Source organism: Loxodonta africana, chromosome 15 (assembly GCF_030014295.1).
Source record: "Loxodonta africana isolate mLoxAfr1 chromosome 15, mLoxAfr1.hap2, whole genome shotgun sequence".
Classification (NCBI taxonomy): Eukaryota; Metazoa; Chordata; class Mammalia; order Proboscidea; family Elephantidae; genus Loxodonta; species Loxodonta africana.
Window position 1 is genome coordinate 61,402,573 of NC_087356.1, and position 23,630 is coordinate 61,426,202.

Sequence of the window (23,630 nt, forward strand, 5' to 3'; positions counted from 1 at the left end):
CCTATAGGACAGGGTAGAACTGCCCCAGAGTTTCCAAGGAGCGCCTGGAGGATTTGAACTGCCGACCCTTTGGTTAGCAGCCGTAGCACTTAACCACTACACCACCAGGGTTTCCATGGAGGGTTGTTAGGGACTCCTGATGACTGGGCCTGCCCCCTTTTTGAAGCCTGATTTGACTTGCACAGAAAGTACCGTGTCTCACTCTCAGCCATTGGGTAGGTAACTGAAGAGTTTACAAGACTCGGAAACAGGCACCAATGTCTGGACTGCGGACCTCGAGATGGCCGGTGGATGGAGAGGAAGCTCTTTCCCTGGCCCTTCGGCTTCACCACCAGGCACTGCCATCTCCATGGTAACGCCGGGGGAGGTGCGAGATGCCTTTCCCCTCCGCCCAACAACCCGCCCCCAGGCTAGACTGACCAATGATCGAGTGAGTTAGCAAGGGGCTAATATGATTGACGAGGGAGTGGGGCGCAGGGAAGCCCGCTACCGTCGCTGTCCAATTGAACCTGAGGCCGGGTCGTCATCGACCAATCAGCGGACGGAACGGACTTCGACGTGCCCGCCCATCACGCTTGGCGTTGCCTGGAGCCGAAGTGGGTGTAAGCTAATGAGGGGGAAGCTCGGCATTGAAAGAGCGGCGTTGATTAGCGAATCCGGATTGTTGTTGATGAAAGCCCACTTGTGATTCGCCGTAAGTAGAGGCAACCCCCCCCCCACCTCCGTGGGCTGGAACAGACCTGACTGAGAATCGTGAGTAGAGGTCCGGGGAGAAGGGAAGCCAGGTGATGGGGCGGAGGTAAAGATAGTGGGGCCGCTGGGGAGGGAGAAGGATGGCGGAGGGTCGGCCTGCCCAGGCTGGAAGAACTGTGGGCGGGTGGCTGTGCGCGGACCTCACAGACCAGCCTCACCACCTTACTACCGGCGGCCAATCAATACTTAACTGGAGGCAGGGAAGGAAAGACCGTTTTTTCCTGCTCTTAAGGAGGTCAGATGTCAGTGCCTGATTCAAACATCTTATACGTGAAGGTCTAATCTTTATTCAATTATTGGGTGAACATGCTGTAGATTAGACTTGGAATATTTCCTGTCGCCAGCTTGAATCCCCTGCATGGCTGGAGAGAGCGGCTAGTTAACTAGTATGTCCGCAGGCAGCTGCGCTAGGAGCCCCTGGTGATGTAGCTGAGAAAGACCGAGTCACTGCAGCGATTTCAAATCATAGAACCGCCCAGGAGAAGGGGTGCGAGAATGCGATCTGGCTTCACCCAAGACTCTCTGGTGAATTCAGGCCTAGCAGTCTCCCAGTTCCCCTTAAGTTGCTGTCCGACTCATGGTGACCCGTTGTATGCAGAGTAGAACTGCGCCATAGGGTTTTCAAGGCTGTGAGCAGTTCACTCCTTAACCACGTGTGCCACTCAGGGACTCCTCAGGTATTCGTTATGAGTATATCATATTGTATACACCCTTATTGATGGATATTTTTTTTCCTGATTTTTTGCTATTGTGAACAAAGCTGTAATGCACATCCTTGTACATGCCTCTCTGTGAAAGAGTTTTTCTAGAGCAGTAGTTCCCCAAGGGTGTGGTACTTCCCTTTGGGGGCATTTTAGAATTTATGAGGGCATGTTGTTGTTAGGTGCCATCGAGTCAGTCCCAACTCCTTGCAACCGTATGTACAACAGAAGGAAACACTGCCCTGTCCTGCACCATCCTCATAATCGTGGTTATGCTTGAGCCCGTTGTTGCAGCCACTGTGTCAGTCCATTTCATTGAGGGTCTTCCTCTGTTTTGCCGACCCTTGCTTTATCAAGCATGATATCCTTCTCCAGGGATTGATCTCCCCTGATAACATGTCCAAAGTATGAGACGTAGTCTCACCATCATTGTTTCTAAGGAGCATTCTGTCTGTACTTCTTCCAAGACAGATTTGTTCGATCTTTTAGCAGTTCATTGTATATTCAATATTCTTCGCCAACACCATAATTCAAAGGCGTCAGTTCTTCTTTGGCCTTCCTTATGCTTTCACACGCATATGAGATAATAGAAAACACCATGGTTTAGGTCAGACACACCTTGGTCTTCAAGGTGACATCTTTGCTTTTCAACACTTTAAAGAGGTCTGTTGCAGCAGATTTGCCCAATGCAATTGCATTGTTTGATTTCTTGTCTGCTGCTTCCATGGGTGTTGATTGCGGATCGAAGTAAAATCAAATTCGTCACAACTTCAATCTTTTCTCCTTCCTCATGATGTTGCTCATTGGTCTAGTTGTGAGGATTTTTATTTTCTTTGTTAAGGTATAATCCTCACTGAAGGCTGTAGTCCTTGATCTTCATCAATAAGTGCTTCAAGTCCTCTTCACTCTTAGCAAGCAAGGTTGTGTCGTCTGCATAACACAGGTTGTTCATGAGTCTCCCTCCAATTCTGATGCCCTGTTCTTCTTCATATAGTCCAGCTTCTGGGATTATTTGTCCAGCATACAGATCGAGTAAGTGTGGTGAAAGGATACAACCCTGATGCACACCTTTCTTGATTATAAACCGTGCCATATCCCCTTGTTCTGCTCAAATGGCTGCCTCTTACATTATGAGGGCATATTTAGTTATTATTGTGATGGGAGGCATGACTGGGGTTGACACAGCAGGGCCTGGGGATGCTAGATGTTCTGCAATGCATGAGACAGTCCTTCACAATGAAGATTTATCCTGCATCCTGTATAACTTTTGAATATTCCACAGAATACTTGTTTAGGTGAAAAATCTGTTTATAATTCTCTGAGCCTAGATGTAACTCCATTTTCCGTATAAACAATGTATTTTGTTGTTGTTGTTGTTATAGTTTCATATAGTAGAACTTCCAGGAATACTACTGTATTCTAAATGAAGGGAAATTATACTTAGTTGTGGCTTGGAACTTTAAGAAGAGTTGTTCACCACTCTAGAAAATCATGTAACTAAAGGCAGCACAGCTCATGGTATTCAAGTTGCCAGTACAACACACCTTCATCAGCCTGCTTTTGCATTCATTGTGATCCTAAGTGTAGGTACAAACATCTAATTACTGTGCTTTATCATGTATTCTAGTGTAGTCAGTCTGAGCATTTGTATATTCAAACATATGCTATTTTATTATAAAATTATATATATATGTTACATAATAGATCTAGTTTTATTATTTTCCAATTTGATAATCCTTTGTTCCAACACCATCTGTGAAATCATTTACCCACTAAATCATAAAACTACATGTAAAGCTGTCATTTATAAAGTTCTTATAACTGCATGGATCTATGTCTGGGTCTGCCCTTCTATTCCACTGGTCTACTTGTCTGTGTGCCACTGTCACAGTGTTTTAGGTGCCTTGACTTTATGTAATGTGTCATGGTAACATGAAACCAGGTTTTCATCCTAGTTCTCAAAATTGTTTTGGCTATTTTGGGCCTTTAGGCCTACCATATGAAGTTAGGATCGTTTTCAAGTTCCACAAAAAATTATTTTGCAAATTTGGTTAGAATCTCATTGAATTTATACATCAATTTAAGGAAAATTGATATCTTTCAATTTTGAGCCATCCTATCGAGGAATGTGTTATTTCTCTGTTCAGATCTGGGTTATGTCTTCAGATTTTTAAAATAATCTGTCTTTGAATAAAGTTTTATAGTTTTGTCTATAAAAATCGTACATATCTTTTGTTGGATTTAGTCTTAGTTACACATATGCACATATCTTTTTATTACTGAAAATTTCAAATATATGCAAACGTATAGAAACTAGTGTAAATATACCCCCATGTACCCGTCACCCAGCTTCAACAATTAACTCATGGCCAGCTTTGTTCCATGTTAGTCCCCTTCACCTCCTCTCCCCCAGCTAATTTTGAAGTTCCTAGACATCACTTTTTTAAATCTAGAAACATCAGTATATATGCTTTCATATATGTATATGTCATAAAAAAATCTTTTAAAAATATAACCACAATACCATCACATTTAAAACTATATATTTTTCACTTAAAAATAAGCACTGATTTCCTGATACCATTAAGTGTCCAGATACTGTTGAAATTTCCCCAATAGACTCATAAAAGTTTTTTCGAGTTGGTTTATTTGAATCAGGACCCTAACAATGTCCCTATATATTATATTTGGTTAATATATCTCTTAAGACTCTTTTTTATTTTTTAATTGAACTTTAGATGAAGGTTTATAGAACAAACTAGCTTCTCATTAAACAGAACACATATTGTTTTATGACATTGGCTAACAACCCCACGACATGTCAAAACTTTCCCTTCTCAAAAGACTCTTTTTTAAAATAAACTTTTTATTTTAAAAAAGAAAAGTATGCAAATCATAAGTGAACAGCTAGGTACGATTTAATGAAATGAACAAAACCATGTAATCAATATCCAGATCAAGAAATAGAATTTTATCAGCTCCCCAGAAACCTCCTTTATGCCCTCCAGTCACTATTTTCCATTGTGTGAGAGCCCCAAAATTGAGGTGCTTGACTATCAAAATGACTGACTCGGTCTGAGCCCCAGCTCCATTTTAAACCTGTATTTGTTTCCCCAGTAACCATTAACCTTAAAACAAACTTAATCGTGCAACTAAGGAAATATTTTTCTCTGCAGTTAAGCTAAGGATGTGAGAAAAATGTCTCGGCACAAGTCCCTGATCAGAAATCTCCTGCATGAGCAATTCTCAGGGAATGTTTGCTAAAGATACTGTCTTAACAGAATGGTCTCAGAAAGTGTCTTGTATTTCCCTGTGACCACTCTGTAAACCCCAGTTTAGTCACGTACTTCGGTAATTTAGAAGACTAACCAATCTAGGCAGCCCACATATATACTTTAGGCCAGTAATATTAACAGCCCCGCTTCGAGTTGTCCTGCCTCCTACTACCCTAATTTTATAACTTCCAATCAGAAAATTGTACCTGAAGTTGCTGATTTAACCAAATAAATATGCCTTTCTAACTTCACTACCTCAGAGCATTTAGTTTCACTGTGGTGGACTAAGCATCCCTCTGGTTCAAACTGCCTTGAACCTTTAATCTCTTTACTTTTAACAGAGTACGTGTTCTTACTCTAAGACATTTCTTGGTGCCAGATATGTGGGATTCGAAGGCAAATTATCTTTGGCGGCCCCTGGGACATCAAGGACGCAGAGTTTCAGTACAGGTGTGGGCCCCTTCAGCCATTCTGTCTCAACAGAATCCCAGAAGTAGTCAGAGATAAATAGTCTCTCTAGTCGAGCTCCACTTCCTTGCACAGATGCTCTTTGAGATTTATTGTTGAATTTCTTTCCTTTTGTAGTTTCATTTTCAGTTCATACTCTGAATGTTTGGACGAGTTCGTTGCCAAATTGAATTTGGTGAGCCTGTTACTATGATTCTCCTGGGTCTTAGAAGCTGCCAGACAAAACTTGGGCACAGATGGATCAGTAAAAGCCGATGGGTGGTTACCAGCTGCAAAAGTGGTTAAAGACTCCCATGACAGGATAAGCCAGATCATGAACTGGGCAAGAATACTAGGCTACCTGCCGGCTGCAAGCCAAAGTTCACATACTGAAATTACATATTGGTTAAAGCAAAACGCTAGTCCCACCCTGCAGCAAACTCTTTCTAGAATCTTAAAGACTCTGGAAGAATCAAGGTCACAGCCCATTAAGTTCGAGCTCACTTGTCTTCTTTAGTGTACATTCAGGTTTCACCGCACATTCAGGTATCTGCACGTTCAGGCTTTGGTTCACATTCTGGTTTTATAGCACATGCAGCTCACTGTTTTAGTACGAAGGGGAATGCCAGTTCTGAGGAATTGATGGGACCACCTTCAGGCACTCCAGCCACCCACATGAACAAGCTCTTTGGTCCTTGCTCCTGCTTGTTTTTGGAGAGCCGGCATACTTTTACTAAAGACAGCTTAGAAAATCAATGGCCGATATTGGGCTCTTTTGACCTGAACAAACTAGTTTTCTTGTGCAGTCAATTAGAAAAAAAGCGCTCCCAAATTTGACAACCACAATGGGATGCCTGTTTTTATTGGTATATGGAAGCCTCTAAAAGACATCAAAAGTCAAATGGCCTCAATGCAAGACACTGTTTCCAAATTAACAAAGAGACAAAAAGAAATGGAATGTCAGCCACCTACTTTTGTTCCTCAGACCCTTAATCCCTCTGCTCCTCCGTGGGCTGGTTCTTCTTTATACCCATCTTTGTCTTCTTATTCTGCTACTAACACCCTTTCTGAATTCACTTTTTTCCTGAATAACCTTCTGAAAGGTTAAGAACTATCCCTGAGATGCCTCTCAAGCTCCATCCCACACCAAGGTCCAGAGTTAGCACTAGGGAAACTACCAGTGAACCTGGTGTGTCCTTCATTCCTTGGATTCACACTGAATTGCATAGCTTTGTTAAACATTTTCCACATTTGCATAAGGACCCTTATAAATTTGCTAAAGAATTTAAAATCCTTCTTGAAGCATACCAGCCTGGATTGCCAGACCTATATCAATTAGTCCATATGCTAATCAGCCCTGGCAATGCCCAATTCTGGTTAGAACATGCTGTTAAAAAGATCCTCAAGCCAGTCTTGCCTTGGTGGTGTAGTGGTTAAGTGCAGTGGCTGCTAAGTGAAAGGTCTACAGTTCGAATCCGCCAGGTGCTCCTTGGAAACTCTATGGGGCAGTTCTGCTCTGTCCTATAGGGTCGCTATGAGTTGCTATGACTACAGTTCCCTTACCAAAGTAAATTTAGTCCCTTTGGAAGTACTAAACCTGGCACTTGCCATTACTGTAAAAAACCTGGGCATTTTACGAAAGATTGCATGAAATTAAAAAAATAAGTTGAACAACCTGTCATCAGGTGGAACCAAATCTGAGCAGAAATGAAAAGGCTCCAAGGAAATTACAGAGACTTTAAATCCTCAAGGAGAAACAGTTTTGCAAGTAAATGGAGAACCTTGTAAATTTTTTATTGATAATGGCATTGCCCTATCAGCAGTAAATCCCTTATGTTTACAAGGCCTCTGCCCCGGAGTACCCAGAGTTCCAAAGTTGTGGGGGTAGCTAACCAAGTACATACCCTGGCTCATTCCCAACTAGTCCCTATTTCTTTGGGCTCTATTGAAGACATGCACTCATTTTTACTTAGCTCTAATACTCCACTTAATCTATAAGGTGAAATCTTCTATCTAAATGGAATTGCCATTTGCAATATACTGATAAAGGAGAGCTCTTACTGTATTTGCTAGGCACCCATAAGCAAACAGATTTTGAATCAGATAAGAAGGAGGCTTTTTGTTACCTGCAGGCACTTAACTGCCTCTGCAAGAATGCCATCTTTCTGCTGCTTCTCTTTTAGACTCTTTCCTCTGTACCAGAAATTTTATGGTCTTCTATCTCTACAGATGTTGACCGGGTACTATCAATAGACCCAAATAAGATCCAGATTGATACCTCTAAGCTGTTACCTAAAACTTCCTAATATCCTTTGAAATAAGAATCCAAAGAAGGGCTTGCCCCTATTATCCAAGATTTCCTTGCTAAAGGATTAATTATTCCTTGTACCACCCCTTGCAATACTCCTGTTTTCCCTGTTGAGAAACCAAATAACTGGGGCTGGAAGTTTGTACAGGACTTATGGGCCATCAATTGCATTGTTATTCCTAGATTTCCAATAGTTCCTAATACTTACTTCTTTCTAATGTCCCTCCTGAGACCACTTATTTCACTGTAGTAGACCTCTGAAGTACTTTCTTTAGCATTCCTGTACACCCAGATAGCCAATATTTGTTTGCCTTCACTTGAGGAGATCAATATGCCTGGACTGTGAAGTTCCAAGGCTTCACCAAATCTCCTACCTATTTTTCTCGGATTTTGCATGCAGACTTGCAGCCCTTACAATTCACGCATGTGTCTATTGCAATATGTTGATGATCTGTTGATCTGCTCTAGTTCCCAACAAGCTTGTCTTCAAGACAGTATTCTTTTACTAAAATATTTGGCTAATGGTGAACACAAAGCCTCTAGGAAAAACTGCAGTTGGCTCAGCCATCTGTTAAATGTTTGGGACACATAATCTCAGCAAAAGAAATCACCATTGACCCCAAAAGCAAAGAGACCATCTTAGCTTTCCCTGTTCCTACCACCAAAAAACAACTGAGAAGGTTTTTAGGACTCAGCAACTATCATAGGACTTGGACACCAAATTTTCTTTACCAGCACAGCCTTCATATCAATACTTAAAAAACTTCTGAAGTGGATTCTTTCCAGCTTTCAGAGGATGGCAAGGAAACTATACGGAAATTGAAAGGGTCTGTAGTAGATACTTTAGCTTTATGATTTCCTAATTATAATATGGATTTTTCGCTTTTTATACAAGAGGTATCCGGGAATGCCTTAGAAGTCCTCACATAGAAGCACGGAGGACAACAAAGGCCAGCTGGCTCTTACAGTTTACAACTAGACTCAGTTGTGGTAGGATACCCTTCTTGCCCTAGGGTGGTTGCTGCCACTGTTAGGCTAGCGCAAAAAACAGCAGACATAGTTTTAGGAAATTTTATTGGTGTTTATATACCTCATGCAGGTTCTTCCACTTTAAATTCAACATTGACCCAGTGTCTTTCAGCTAGCAAACCCACCTCATATGAAGTCCTCCTTCTGGCTGCTTCTAATATCCACTTGCACACTACAGTGTCATTAAACCTGTCTACTCTTTTTACCCACTCCAGACGACAGCAGTCACCCTCATGACTGCTTAGACTTAACTGAGCAGCTTTTGTCTCCTAGAAATAATTTAAAAGAAAATACTCTTGTTAACTCTGATTTGATTCTATTTGTGGTTGGGTCATATTTGAGACCTGCTTTAGTTATCTAGTGCTGCTATAACAGAAATACCACAGGTGGATGGCTTTAACAAAGAGAAATTTATTCTCTCACAGTCTAGGAGGTTACAAGTCCAAATTCAGGGTGTCAGCTCCAGGGGAAGCCTTTCTCTCTTTTTCAGCTCTGGAGGAAGGCCCTTGTCCTCAGTCTTCCCCTGGTTGAGGAGCTTCTCAGGCGCAGGGACCCCGGGTCCAAAGGATGCAGTCTGCTCCCAGTGCTGCTTTCTTGGTGGTATGAGGTCCCCAACTCTCTGCTTGCTTCCCTTTTCCTTTTATCTCTTGAAGCCACACCCCAGAGAAACTCCCTTTACCTTGGATCAGGGAGGTATCCTGAGTAAGGGTGGTGTTAAAATCCCACCCTAATCCTCTCAACATAAAATTACAAAATAGGAGGACAGCCACACAATACTGGGTATCATGGCCTAACCAAATTGATATATACATTTTTGGGGGAACATAATTCAATCCATGACAAGACCCAACCCCAAAAGCTCTCATTATCAAGGAGGCTATGCCATTACCACTTCCATGGAAGTTTTAGAAAGCAGCACCCTTCCTGAAGTTACTTTGGCATGGATTCTGTATAGTTCATGATTTTGGTATGAAGCTCTTCTATTTCCCTTTGAGATTGCTGTTGTTAAAGTACAAGCTCATCAGACTAAGGGAATACTTCAAACAGAGGAGATTAAAGGAAACAATCTAGCTGATAAAACAGCTAAACAGATTGCCTCCCAAATCCTCCTAGCTCCCATGATAGCTAGAGGAAACTTCATGCATGACCATGCTAGCCCTGGAGAGCCAGGTCATAATGAAAGGAGGGAAATAAAAAGCATTCATGACATTTATCATGGAAGATTGTACTCTTAGTGAAGTTACCTTAGATGACCTTCTCAAAAGACAATAAATTGCCCCAATCACAGAAGTTGAGAAATGGAAGTAATCAGGTTGTTTTTTTTGATACATCCACTAGATTACAGATATGACCTAAACAAAAACCTGTCCTTCCTAAATGTTCACATATCCTTATAGCTCTAGCTTTACACATAAACTTCCATGTAGGAGGGGACAAGCTGATTGAAACCTTAAAGAAATATTGGTGGGGAAAAATTTTTGAAACTGCTGAAAATGTTACTAGCCACTGTTCCCTTTGCCCTCTTTACAGCCCTAGGAAGCATCTCCAGATGTCTTCTGGGAAATACCCATTGCCCCCTGGACCTATGCTTGAATGGCAGTTAAACTTCATTCAGCTTCCACCTACAAATGAACATAAATATGTGCCAGTAATGATTTGTTTATTTTCACATTGGGTGGAAGCTTTTCCTTGCAAAATGCTACTGCCACTTTTGTGGCAAAGAAGCTTTTAGAGAATATCATCCCTATCTGGGGAGCCCTGAGAACTCCTTGCAGTGACCAGGCTACTCACCATACTGGGCAAGTGATCCAAGAAGTATGCAAGATTTTTCCAATTTATCAAAGACTGGCACTGCACATACCACCCACAATCTTTTGGATTAGTGTAAAGAACAAATGATGTAATTAAAGCACAAATAGCTAAACTTTGTGAGTCCTTGACCCTGACTTGGACTAAAGTCCTTTGAGATCTATTCCATTTGGAAAGTACAAACTCACTCCTTATGACAAAGTAACTGGCAGACCCGTATCCTTGCCATATGTGGTTTACAAGGAACCCAACTTAATCCAACAACATATACTTGAATATTGCCAAACCCTGATGTATTATTCAAAAACTTATTTCCCTGCAAAGAAACTATTAATAACGATGAAGCTAAATCTCATTTTTTATCCAAAATTTCCCCAGGTGATTTTGTCTATTGGGAAAGGCATTAACTAAAGAATTCCTTAGAACCTCACTGGAAAGGACTCTACTTAGTACTTCTCACCAACTCTTGAGTAGCCAAGTTAGAAGGTGTGAACTCTTGGGTTCACCTTTCATAGCTAAAGACAGCCAAGGAACCTGTGTGGACTTGTGTATCCACTGGGGACTTATGGATCACCTATAACTGCCCTGGTGGCTAGGAGCGGATGACTTCGGAAGCAGACAGCTCCTCCCAATATCACAGAATAAGACCCCATGCAAGGTTTTGATATTGTTGAACTTTGTTTAGTTTCAGTAATTGGTAAATCCAATTTATGATTCTAATCCTTACATTAGTAATCCTCATCACTGTCATGTTTTTAATAGCCATATTGTGTTGTTTTAATTAGGAACCCACTCATATAGGCTGCTGAAGTCTTTGGACTTTGCTTTATAGTTTTTGCTATACTTTTTTTAAATTGCTTTATTACATTATTGTGGCATAATCCCCTATTTTAACATTTTGTTCTTCCCGTGCAAATAACTGAAGGAGGAATTTGTTTTATTGTAGCCATTATTTTTATGATAATTGCCTTATTATATTACTTCTGGTTAGTGTTCTTGCGTTATGAAGCTTTCCTCAAGTATTCTCTTATTGTATACCGTGACTCTTGTTAACCCTTGGAAAGAAATGCTTTTGTTACAATACCTCAATCAGCAGCTAGCACTAATAATCTGACTGATTGCTGGATTAGCCATCAAATCCCAAAAGCGGGACTTGACAATTCTGATCCATTGGCATTGCCCATCTTTAACTTTCATACCTATTGCCATTGTTAATATCTATGCCATTCCCAAATGAGCCATTCATGTCAGGCTGTGGCATCTATCTAACTTCCTTACCTATCCTTTGTTGTTGTTATTATTAGGTGCTGTTGAGTCACTTCCAACTCATAGTGACCCTGTATACAACAGAACAGAACTCTGCCGAGTCTGTGCCATCCTCACAGTCGTTGCTATGTTTGAGCTTGTTGTCGCAGCTACTGTGTTAATCCTTCTCCTTGAGGGTCTTCCTCTCTTTCACTGACCCTTTACCAAGTATGATGTCCTTCTCCAAGGACTGGTCCCTCCTGATAACATGTCCAAAGTACATGAGATGAAGCCTGGTTATCCTCTCTTAGAAGAGGAGCATGCTGGCTGACTTCTTCCAAGATAGATTTGCTTGTTTTTCCAGAAGTCCATGGTGTATTCAACATTCTTCACCAACACCATAATTCCAATGCATCAATTCTTCTTTGGTCTTCCTTATTCATTGTCCACCTTTCACATATACATGAGGCAATAGAAAATACCATGGCATGGGTCAGGGGCACCTTAGTCCTCAAAGTGTCATCTTTGCTTTTCAACACTTTAAAGAGAACTTTTGCAGCAGATTTGCCTAATGCAATGTGTCTTTTGATTTCTTGACTGCTGCTTCCCTGGGCGTTGATTGTGGGTCCAGGTAAAATGAAATCCTTGACAACTTCGGTCTTTTCTCTGTTTATCATGATATTGCTTATTGGTCCAGTTGTGAGGATTTTTGTTTTCTTTATGTTGAGGTGTAATCCATACTGAAGGCTGTAGTCTTTGTTCTTCATCACTAAGTGCTTCAACTCCTATTTGCTTTCAGTAAGCAAGGCTGTGTTATTTGCATATCACAGGTTGTTAATGATTCTACCTCCAATCCTGTTGCTGTGTTGTTCTTCATGTAGTCCAGTTTCTTGGATTATTTGCTCAGCATTGAATAAGTATGGTGAAAGGCTACAACCCTGACACACACCTTTCCTGTTTTTAAATCATGCAGTATTTCCTTGTTCTGTTTGAATGATTGTCTCTTGATCTATGTACAGGTTCCACATGAGCACAATTAAGTGTTCTGGGATTCCTCTTCTTCACAATGTTATCCAGAATTTGTTATGATCCACACAGTCGAATGCCTTTGCATAGTCAATAAGACACAAGTATAAAAATGATGTGGGGGTGGTGTCTGACCTCCTCTAACTTTACAAGGGGGAAGGAAAATCAAGATCAACAGCCCAAGGCTGATTCCTATGAGGCAGAGGTCAGACATGCCTCCTCTCTCCACCATCTTTAACAATTCTGACACCAACCGTCTCTCCCACAGCATTCTTTACTTATTGCAATAATTCATTGCAGTGGCCGTTCAGAACTCATAGACAATATTCACGATTATGGGGCTTATTAGGGAAGTAACAGGTTACAACTCACGTTCAGGAATGCTCAGGATACAATTCTTCCTTCAGGACACCCTCTTCTCAGCCGTGCCCTCTGGCCCTTGGCCTCTGCCCTCCTCAGGCAAGTGTCACAAAGCTCTGATAAGTGCCTGGAGGTAGCCCACTCCACCAGTAAGCATTTGCCTGAAGGCACTCAGCTCTAGTTCTGTGGATCAGCAAACCTAACTCCACCAAGGGCTCGGAGATACTCTACTCCACCAGCAAGGCTTCTGCACAAAGGCACTCAGCTTTCTTGCTCCATGGGCCAGGAAGCCCACTGTGCCATCTCCTGCTGGTCTCGCATGCCACTGCTTTTTGCCATGTTCAGTGTTACAGCTCTCTCTCTCGGTCTCCTGGTTCCAGGAGCTTCTCAGTGCAGGGATCCCAGGTCCAGTGGACATTCTCTGCTCTTGGCTCCACTTCCCTGGTGGTGGTGGGGTACTCTCTGCTCTGGAATTGCCTCTCTTTTAAGCCTAGTGGGATGGCAAAACTGACCAATCTCCTTGGTGGGCCACAATTACCTCATTTGCACAGTGCCACCCAATCACTTCGGTGGGAGTTACAAGACCATGGCAAGAAAGGCCACACAAAAGTGATCCATCACACCATAATAGGTAATCATCTTTCTGGTATTCTCTGCTTTCAGCCAAGGTCCATCTGACATCAGCAGTTATATCCCTCATCCTATGAGCTCTTCTGAATCTGGCTTAAATTTCTCGTATTCCCTGTTGATGTACTGCTGAAACCATTTTTTAATTATCTTCAGCAAAATTTTATTTGCATGTGATATTAATGATATTGTTCGACAGTTTCTGTATTCACCTTTCTTTGGAATGGCAGAAATAGGGATATCTTCCAGTTGGTTAGCCAGGTAGCTATCTTCCAAATTTCTTAGCGTAGAGGAGTGAGCACTTCCAGCATTGCATCTGTTGGTTGAAATATCTCAATTGGTGTTCTGTCAATTCCTGTAGCCTTGTTTTCACCAATGCCTTCAGTGCAGCTTGAACTTCCTCCATCAGTACCATCAGTTCTTGATCATATGCTACCTCCTGGAATGGCTGAACATCGACCAATTCTTTTTGGTACCGTGACTCTGTGTATTCTTTTCACCTTCTTTTGATGCTTCCAGTGTCGTTCAGTTATTTGCGCATAGAATCCTTCGATATTGCAACTTGAGGCTTGAATTTTTTCTTCAGTTCTTTCAGCTTGAGAAATGTCAAACATGTTTTGCCGTTTTTGTTTTCTAACTCTAGGTCTTTGCACATTTCACTTTAATACTTTACTTTGTCTTCTCAAGCCACCCTTTGAAATCTTCTGTTCAGCTCTGTTACTTCATCATTTCTTCCTTTTGTTTTAGCTACTCCATGTTCAAAAACAAGTCTCAGAGTCTCTTCTGACATCCATTTTGGTCTTTTCTTTCTTTACTGTCTTTTATGACATTTTGATTTCTTCATATGTATTCTTTGATGTCATCAAACAACTCGCCTGGTCTTTGGTCAGTATGTCAAATCTAGTTTTGAGATGGTTTCTAAATACAGGTCGGATATACTCAACTTTGTACTTTGGCTCTCATTAACTTGTCTGAATTTTCTTCAGCTTCAACTTGAACTTGCATATGAGGAATTCTTGGCCTGCTCTGCAGTCAGACCCTGGACTTTTTCTGACTGATAATATTGAGCTTTTCCATTGTCTCTTTGCACAGATATAGTTGATTTGATTCCTGTGTATTCCATCTAGTGAGGTCCATGTGTATAGTTGCCGTTTATATCGTTGAAAGAAGGTATTTGCAATGAAGAAGTGATTGGTCTTGCAAAATTCTATCATGAGATCTTCCACATAATATCTATCACCAAGGCCATATTTTCCAACTGCTGATCTTTCTTCTTTGTTTCAAACTTTCACATTTCAGTCACCAGTAATTATCAATGCATCTTGCTTGCATGTTTGATCAATTTCAGTTGGTAAAAATCTTCAATTTCTTTGTCTTTGGCATTAGTTGTTAGCGCATAAATTTGAATAATAGTCCTATTATTTTGTCTTCCTTGTAGGCATATATATATTATCCTATCACTGACAGCGTTGTACTTCAGGATAGATCTTGAAATGTTCTTTTTGAGGATGAATGCTACACCATTTCTCTGCAATTTGTCATTCCTGGCAGAGTAGACCATATGACTGTCCAATTCAAAATGGCCAATACTAGTCAATTTCAGATCACTAATGCCTAGGATGTCTCTCTTCAAGCATTCTATTTCAATTTTGACAACTTCCAGTTTTCCTAGATTCATGCTTTATACATTCCACGTTCTGATTATTAATGGATGTTTGCAGCTGTTTCCTATCATTTTGAGTTGTGCCACATCAGTAAATGAAGGTCCTGAAAGCTTGACTCCATCCATGTCATTAAGATCGACTCTGATGACATGAGGGGCTCATCTTCTGGCACTATATCAGACAATATTCTGCTCCTATTCTAAGGTTTTCACTGTACTTTTTTTTTTTTTAGACGTAGATCACCAGGTCCTTCTTCCTAGTCTGTTTTGGTCTGGAATTTCCACTGAAACCTGTCCACTGTGGTAACTCTGCTGGTATTTGAAATACATGCAAGCCACTGTAGCACAACAAACTGACAGATGAGCGGTGGACTTATCCTTTAGTGCCCTGCTTTTATCTCTCTCACATTTGGACATGCCCTAAAGTTACACTAATAGATGCCCTATTCCCTTTGTTGGCCATGACCAATATTATACAGTACTGTTATACTTTTGGAATGCTAACAATCAAGAAGCTCCAGTTTTTCTTCATCTTAAGAAAAATCAGAATTAGCAGGGCTGTCTATTTGCAATGACTCCCTTACTGGAAAAACGGCTTGAAAAACAAACCAGACTATCCCTTTTCCAATACTTAGATTGGAACAGGAATGATCTGTGCACTCCCTGGATATACATTTTTATGTAGGGTTCAGCCTATTTGAAAGAAAACGACGGTATCAGGCCTTATACTCGGGCATTACCTTCTTTAGACAGATGGAGCATATATGGCCAATGTACCCTGGGGAGTCCCATTAAATATCCACTCTTATGACGAGAGCACCCATTGGACCAGAGATTTAAAAATTCTTACCAAATACAAAAGAGATCTCGTAGAACCTAACAACAGCCCTATAACACACCCAGGGATGACTGGGCATTTCTCTGAGGCCTCTTACCACTTGTTGGTATCCCTGAACTTGAAAAATCTATTCACTATTTGTCTACTACTATGTTGTTGTTTTTTTTTTTTTATGTTACAAATAACCAGTGAACTTATTGATAGGAAGCATAAAACAAATCTTTAAACTCCGTTGCCAAAATTGTGTTAGAATATAGAATTGCCCTTGATTTTATTTTAGTTTAGCAAGGAGGACTACATGCAGTTGCCAGTACTTCTAGTTGTACTTGGGTAAACATATTGGGAGAAGTAGAACAAGACATCAGATGAGTCCACCAAAGGGCCACCTGGTGCTAAATACCTCCTATGCATAACTCCCTGTAATGGATTGAACTGTGACCCCCCCCAAATATGTATCAGTTTGGCTGGGCCATGATCCCAGTATTCTGTGGTTGTCCTTCATTTTGTGATTATAATTTTATGTTAAAAAGGATTAGGGTGGGATTGTAACACTCAGGTCACTTTCCTGATCCCAAGGTAAAGAGAGTTTCCCTGGGGTGTGGCCTGCATCACCTTTTATCTCTCAAGAGATAATAGGAAAGGGAAGCAAGCAGAGAGTTGGGGACCTCATGCCACCAAGAAAGCAGGACCAGCAGCAAAGGGTGTCATTTGGACCCAGGGCCCTCCACCTGAGAAGCTCCTCGACCATGGGAAGGTAGAGGACAAGGACCTTCTTCCAGAGCTGACTGAGAGAGAAAACTTCCCCTAGTGCTGATGCCTTGAATTTGGACTTTTAGCCTACTTTACTGTGAGGAAATAAATTTCTCTTTGTTAAAGCCATCCACTTGTGGTATTTCTGTTATGGCAGGACCAGATGACTAAGATACTCCCCTTTCCTAGATATTTTTAATTGGCTGCCTCCCCAAGTTGGATCCTAGATTAGATCAATATTATTGATGGGATTATGATACTGACTGGTGTCATAATAATTATTACAGAAAATGGAATAGTATAAAGGAACGAGAATGAACAAACTACAACTATACCCAGCTACACCCAAAAATTAGGATGAATTTCACAAATATTGAAAGAAGCCAGAGGCAAAAGCATTCATACTGTATGGTTCCATTTAAATAATATTCAAAAACAGGTCAAGCTAATCTTTGGGGTTAGAAGTGAAAATTATAGCTATTGTCATTGTTAGGTGCTTTTGAGTCAATTTCAACTCATTGCGACAACATGTGACAGAGTAGAATGGCCCCATAGTGTTGCCTAGGCTGTATCTTTACAGGATCAGATTGCCAGGTCTTTTCTCCTGGGGAGTTGTTGGGTGGGTTCGAACTGCCAGTCTTTCTGTAAGCAGCCGAGCACTTAATCATTGCATCACCAGGGCTGCTTATACCTAGGAATAGAAGAGGTGAATCTGAATCTAGTGTATATGCATATTCAGCTTTGTAGATACTGCCAAATAGTCTCTAAAGCAGTTGCCACACTGCTCCTCCAGCCTACTTCTGTCTCCAGTACCCATGTAGGCCTTTGGGCTGCAGCTCCTGCTTACCGCTCAGGCTTCCAGTTACTTTTTTTATAGCACTTAAGGATTTTCCTTTATTGCTTTTGAGCTCTGCTGTGTATTAAAACTGCTTTGTTCTTTTTTTCCCGGCGTTTCTATATGCTTTCTGGGTGGGAGGTATTTCCAGCATTGGGTCTGTCCAGCTCATTGACCAGAAGTTAGAGTTACCTTTCAAAAATTAGATATGACCTTATCACTCCCTCACTTGACTTTTGTGGGCATTTTAGCACTGCTTCATTTATTCCTTTAACTAATATTTATTGAGTATAACTTCTGTTCTAAAAACTCAGGATACAGTGATGAGCAAGATATAAAGTCCCTGTTGTCATGGAGTTTACCATTCTAGTTGGAGAGACAGAAAATAAACCTGTAAGCAAATAAGTAAAAATTATAGACTGAGAAAAAGACATTAACATTGTGACGTAGTGGAGAGTAATTGTTGTGGGGGCTCATTTTAGATGAGGCAGTCAGGGACTACCTCTGAGGAAGTGACTTTTAAACTGAGATTGGAAGGATGAGGAGACACGCCTTGCACATGGTGGACTCCTTGTTTGGGGCAGGAGTCCTTGAGCGGTGCAAACGGTTAACATGCTCAGCTGCTAACTTAAAGGTTGGAGATTCGAGTCCACACAGAGGCACCGTTATGGAATGCATTGTTGTTAGGTTGTTGGGTGCTGTTGAATCGGTTCTGACTCATACCAACTCTGTGTACTACAGCACAAAACACTGCCCCGTCCTGCACCATCCTTACAGTCATTGCTATGTTTGAGCCCATTGTTGCAGCTACTGTATCAATCCATCTCGTTGAGGGTCTTCCTCTTTTTCACTGACACTCTACCAAGCATGATGTCCTTCTCCAAGGACTGGTCCCTCCTGATAACATGTCCAAAGTACATGAGATGAAGTCTCACCATCCTTACTTCTAAGGAGCATTCTGGCTGTACGTCTTCCAAGACAGGTTTGTTCATTCTTCTGGAAGTCCATTGTATATTTGATATTCGTCAACACTGTAATTCAAATGCAATTCCTCTTCTTCCGTCTTCCTAATCCATTGTCCAGCTTTCGCATGCATTTACAAGGCAATTGAAAATATCATGGCTTGAGTCAGGCACACCTTCGCCCTCAAGGTGACATATTTGGTTTTTAACACTTTAATGAGGTCTTTTGCAGTGGATTTACCGAATGCAATATGTTGTTTGGTTTCTTGACTGCTGCTTCCGTGGACATTGATTGTGGATCCAAGTAAAACAAAGTCCTTGGCAACTTCAATCTTTTCTCCATTTATCATGATGTTGCTTATTAGTCTGGTTGTGAGGATTTTTATTTTCTTTATGTTGAGGTATAATCCATACTGAAGGCTGTAGTACATGCTTCAAGTTTTCATCAATTTCAGCAAGCAAAGTTGTGTCATAGGTTATTAACGAGTCTTCCTCCAATCCTGATGCATGTTCTTCTTCATATAGTCCAGATTCTCTGATTATTTGCTCAGCATACAGATTGAATAAGTGTAGTGAAAGGATGCAACCCTGACGCACATCTTTCCTGATTTTTAAACCATACAGTATTCCCTTGTTCTCTTCAAATGACTGTCTCTTGTTCAATGTACAGGTTCTGCAGGAGCACAATTAAGTGTTCTTCACAATTGCTGTTCTCCGCAATGTTATCTACAATTTGTTATGATCCACACAGTTGAAGCCTTTACATAGTCAATAGAACACAGGTAAACATCATTCTGGTATTCTCTGCTTTCAGCCAAGATCCATCTGACGCTAGCAATGATATCCCTTGTTTCATGTCCTCTTCTGAATCCAGCTTGAATTTCTGGCTGTTCCCTGTTACGGTGTGATCGATTACTTTTGTGTGGCCTTTATAGCCATGGTCTTGTAACTCCCACCCTGGTGACTGGGCAGGACTGTATAATAGGGTAATTGTGGCCCACTGTCTTAGTCATCTAGTACTGCTATAACAAATACCACAATTGAATGGCTTTATCAAAGAGAAATCTATTTTCTCACAATCTAGTAGGCTAGAAGTCCAAATTCAGAGTGTCAGCCCCAGGGGAAGGCTTTCAGTCTCTGTTGGCCTTTTCATCAGTCTTCCCCCAGAGTAGGAGCTTCTCCATACAGGGACCCTGGGCCAAAAGGTCAAAGGACTCGCTCTGCTCCCAGCACCACTTTCTTGGTGGTATGAATTCCTTCCTCTCTGCTGGATTCTCTTTCCTTTTATCTCTCAAAGGTGGTGCAGCCCACACCCCAGGGAAAGTTCCTTTACATTGGATCAAGGATGTGACTTGGTAAGGGTGCTACAACCCCTCCCTAAACCTCTCTTTAACATAAAATTACAATCACAAAATAGAGGACGAGCACAGAATACTGAGGATCATGGCCTAACCAAGTTGATACACATATTTTGGGGGGGAATAATTCAATCCATGACACCCAACAAGGGGATTGGTCAGTTTTGCCTTACAAGAGAGCCAATTCCAGAGCAAAGAGGAGGATCCTACCACCACGAAGGAAGAACAGCCCGGAGCAGAGAGTGCATCCTTTGGACCCAGGATCACTGTGCTGAGAAGCTCCTGGAAGCAGGAGACAGAGAGAGAGAGAGAGTGTGTGAGCTGTAACCCTGGATATGGTAAGAAGCAGTGGCAGGAGAGAACCGGCAGCAGGGACCCAGCAGCAGGAGACGGTGCAGTGGGGTTCCCGGCCCATGGAGAGAGAAAGCTAAGCGCCTTTGGGGAGAGGCCTAGGGCCAGGGAAGGGCATGCCTTCGAGCACAGTTGGGAAGAAGCTGTCCTGATGGAAGAATTATATCCTGAATTGTAACTGTTACTTCCCTAATAAGCTCTGTAATTATGAGTATGGTCTGTGAGTTCTGTGTGGCAGTTGCAATGAATTACGAAACCCAGCAGAGAAGTTGAGAATGCCGTGCAAGGGGCCGTTGGTGTCAGAATTAGTAAAGATGGCAGAGAGCGGAGGATTGTCTGGCCTCTAGCTTATGGGAGTCAGCCATTTTTATACCTGTCTATGTATTGCTACAACTGTTTTTGTATTATCTTCAGCATAATTTTACTTGCATGTGATATTAATGATATTGTTTGATAATTTCCACATTCTGTTGTATCACCTTTCTTTGGAATGGGTAACAATATGGACCTCTTCCAATTGGTTGGCCAGGTAGCTGTGTTCCAAATTTCTTGGTATAAACTAGTGAGCACTTCCAGCCTTGCATCTATTTGTTTAAACATCTCAACTGATAGTCTGTCAATTCTTGTAGGCTTGTTTTTTTTTGGCCAGTGCCTTCAGTGCAGCTTGGACTTCTTCCTTCAGTACCATTGGTTGTTGATCATATGGTTGAACATCGACGAATTCTTTTTGGTACAGTGACTCTGTGTATTCCTTTCATCTTCTTTTTCTTCTTTTAAATTTTGTTGTGCTTTAGGTGAAGGTTTACAGCACAAATTGGTTTCTCCTTTAAAAATTTATATACAAGTTGTTTTGTGACATTGGTTGCAATCCCCACATTGTGTCAGCACTCTCTCCCTTTCCACCCTGGCTTCCCTGTGTCCATTTGTCCAGTTTTCCTGTCCCTTCCTACCTTCTCATATTTGCTTTCGGGCAGCTGTTGCCCATTTGGTCTCGTATACTTGACTGAACTAAGAAGCACATTCCTTTGTTTTATAGGCCTGTCAAATCTTTGGCTGAAAGGTAGATTTCGGGAATAACTTCAGTTCTGAGTTAGCAGGACTCGGGGCCCATAGCCTCAGGGGTTCCTCCACTCTTTGTCTTTTTTTGTGTGAATTTGAATTTTGTTATTAGTTTTTCTCCTGCTCTGTCTGAGACCATCTATTGTGATCCCTGTCAGAGTGGTTGGTGATGATAGCTGGGCACCATCTAATTCTTCAGGGCTCAGGCTGGTAGAGGCTGTGGTTCATGAAGTTCATTAGTCCTTTGTACTAATATTTTCCTTGGGCGATTGATTTTCTTGATTCTCCTTTGCTCTGGATGTGATGGGACGGACAGGTATATCTTAGATGGCTGCTCACAAGCTTTTAAGACCCCAGATGCTACTCAACCAAAGTAAGATGTAGAACGTTTTCTTCATGAACTATGTAATGCTAATTGACCTAGATGTCCCCCAAAACAATGGTCCCCAGTCCTCAGCTCCAGTAACTCGGTCCCTCAAGGTGTTTGGATGTGTCTAGGAAACTTCTATGACTTTGCCTTGGTCAAGTTGTCCTGACTTCCCCTAAGTTGTGTTGTCTTTCGCTTTACCAAAGTTAACACTTGTCTACTGTCTAGTTAGTGATTTCCCCTCCCCAGCCCCTCCCTGCCTCATAGCCATCAAAGATTGTTTCTTTCTGTGTGTAAACCTTTTCTTGGTTTTTTATAATAGTGGTCTCATGGAGTATTTGTCCTTTTGTGATTGACTTGTTTCACTCAGCGTGATGCCCTCCAAATTCATCCATGTTGTGAGATGTTTCACGAATTCATCATTGTTCTTTATCGTTGTGGTGTATCTATTGTGTGTATGTACCATAGTTTGTTTATTCGTTCATCTGTTGATGGGCATTTAGGTTGTTTCCATCTTTTTGCTATTGTGAATAATGCTGTAATGAACATGGGTGTGTGTCTTAGGCTGGTTCTCTAGAGAAGCAAAACCAATAAAGCACATAAATATATATAGAGAGAGATTTATATCAAAGAAACGGCTCACACAGTTGTAGAGGCTGGGATGTCCCAAGTCCCTGGATCAGGATAGAGGCTTCTCTCCATTCAGGTAGCCCCAGGGTTGGCAGGTTGAAGATCAGGGCTCCCACTCTCAGGCTGTGAAGATCAATTAATCCCAAGGTCTGCAGATAAGCTGGTAGCTCAAGTCTAAAGAGCCGGAGTTCAGTCAAACAGGAGGTAGCCACAGGATCCAAAGTGAGCAAGAAAACCAGAATGTCTGCTTATATTCAGATGCAGGCCACACCTCCAAGGAAACTCCCTTTCAACTGATTGGCTACTCACTGCAGATTCAATCATGGGAATGATCACATATAAACACTTAGAATCATGGCCCAACCAAGTTGACACACAGTCTTAACCATCACAGTGTGCATATGTTATTCATGTGATGGCTCTTATTTCTCTAGGATATATTCCTAGGAGTGGGATTGCTGGACTGTATGATATTTCTACTTCTAGCTTTTTAAAGAGGTGGCATATCATTTTTCATAGTGGTTGTACCATTTTACAATCCCACCCACAGTGAATAACAGTTTCAGTCCCCCACAACCTCTCCTGTATTTGTGTTTTTTTTTTTTTTTTTTGTCCATGGAATATTGGGTGAGATAATACCTCATTGTAGTTTTGATTTGCATTTCTCTAATGGCTAATTATCAGGAGCATTTCCTCATTTGTCTGTTAGCCAATTGAATGTCTTCTTTGGTGAAGTGTCTTTTCATGTCCTTTGCCCATTTTTTAAGTGAATTATTTTCTTTTTGTTGTTGAGTTGTTGAAGTAGTCTATAGATTTTAGAGATTAGACCCTTGTGAGATATGTTGGAGCCAAAAAAATTTTTCCCAACCTGTAGGTTCTGTTTTTACTATTTTGATGAAGTCTTTTGATGAGCGTAAGTGTTTAATTTTTCATAGCTCCCCATTATCTAGTTTATCTTTTAGTGTTTGTGCATTTATTATGGTTTCTACCTTCTTTTGATGCTTCCCTCATCGTTCAATTTTTTTTGCCCATAAAATCCTTCAATGTTGCAACTTGAGGCTATAATTTTTTCTTCCGTTCTTTCAGCTTGAGAAATGCCAAGTGCATTCTTATCTTTTGGTTTTCTAACCCCAGGCCTTTGTACATTTCATTGTAATACTTTACTTTGTATTCTTGACCCACCCTTTGAAATCTTCCATTCAACTCTTTTACTTCATCATTTCTTCCATTCATTTTA

General features: G+C 41.3%; 1 protein-coding gene across 2 annotated transcripts in view; it reads left to right on the plus strand.

The window, feature by feature from the left end:
- Window positions 1-373: 373 nt before the first annotated feature.
- The window catches only part of TMEM218 (transmembrane protein 218), a 47,272-nt gene continuing 24,015 nt past the window's right edge, over window positions 374-23,630 (plus strand). The window contains exon 1 of one of the 2 annotated variants that reach the window (XM_003417428.4): window positions 374-753. The gene's annotated coding sequence lies outside the window, so the exon portion shown is untranslated. The remainder of the gene's footprint in view (window positions 754-23,630) is intronic. The other variant, XM_023557079.2, reaches the window with a different exon arrangement.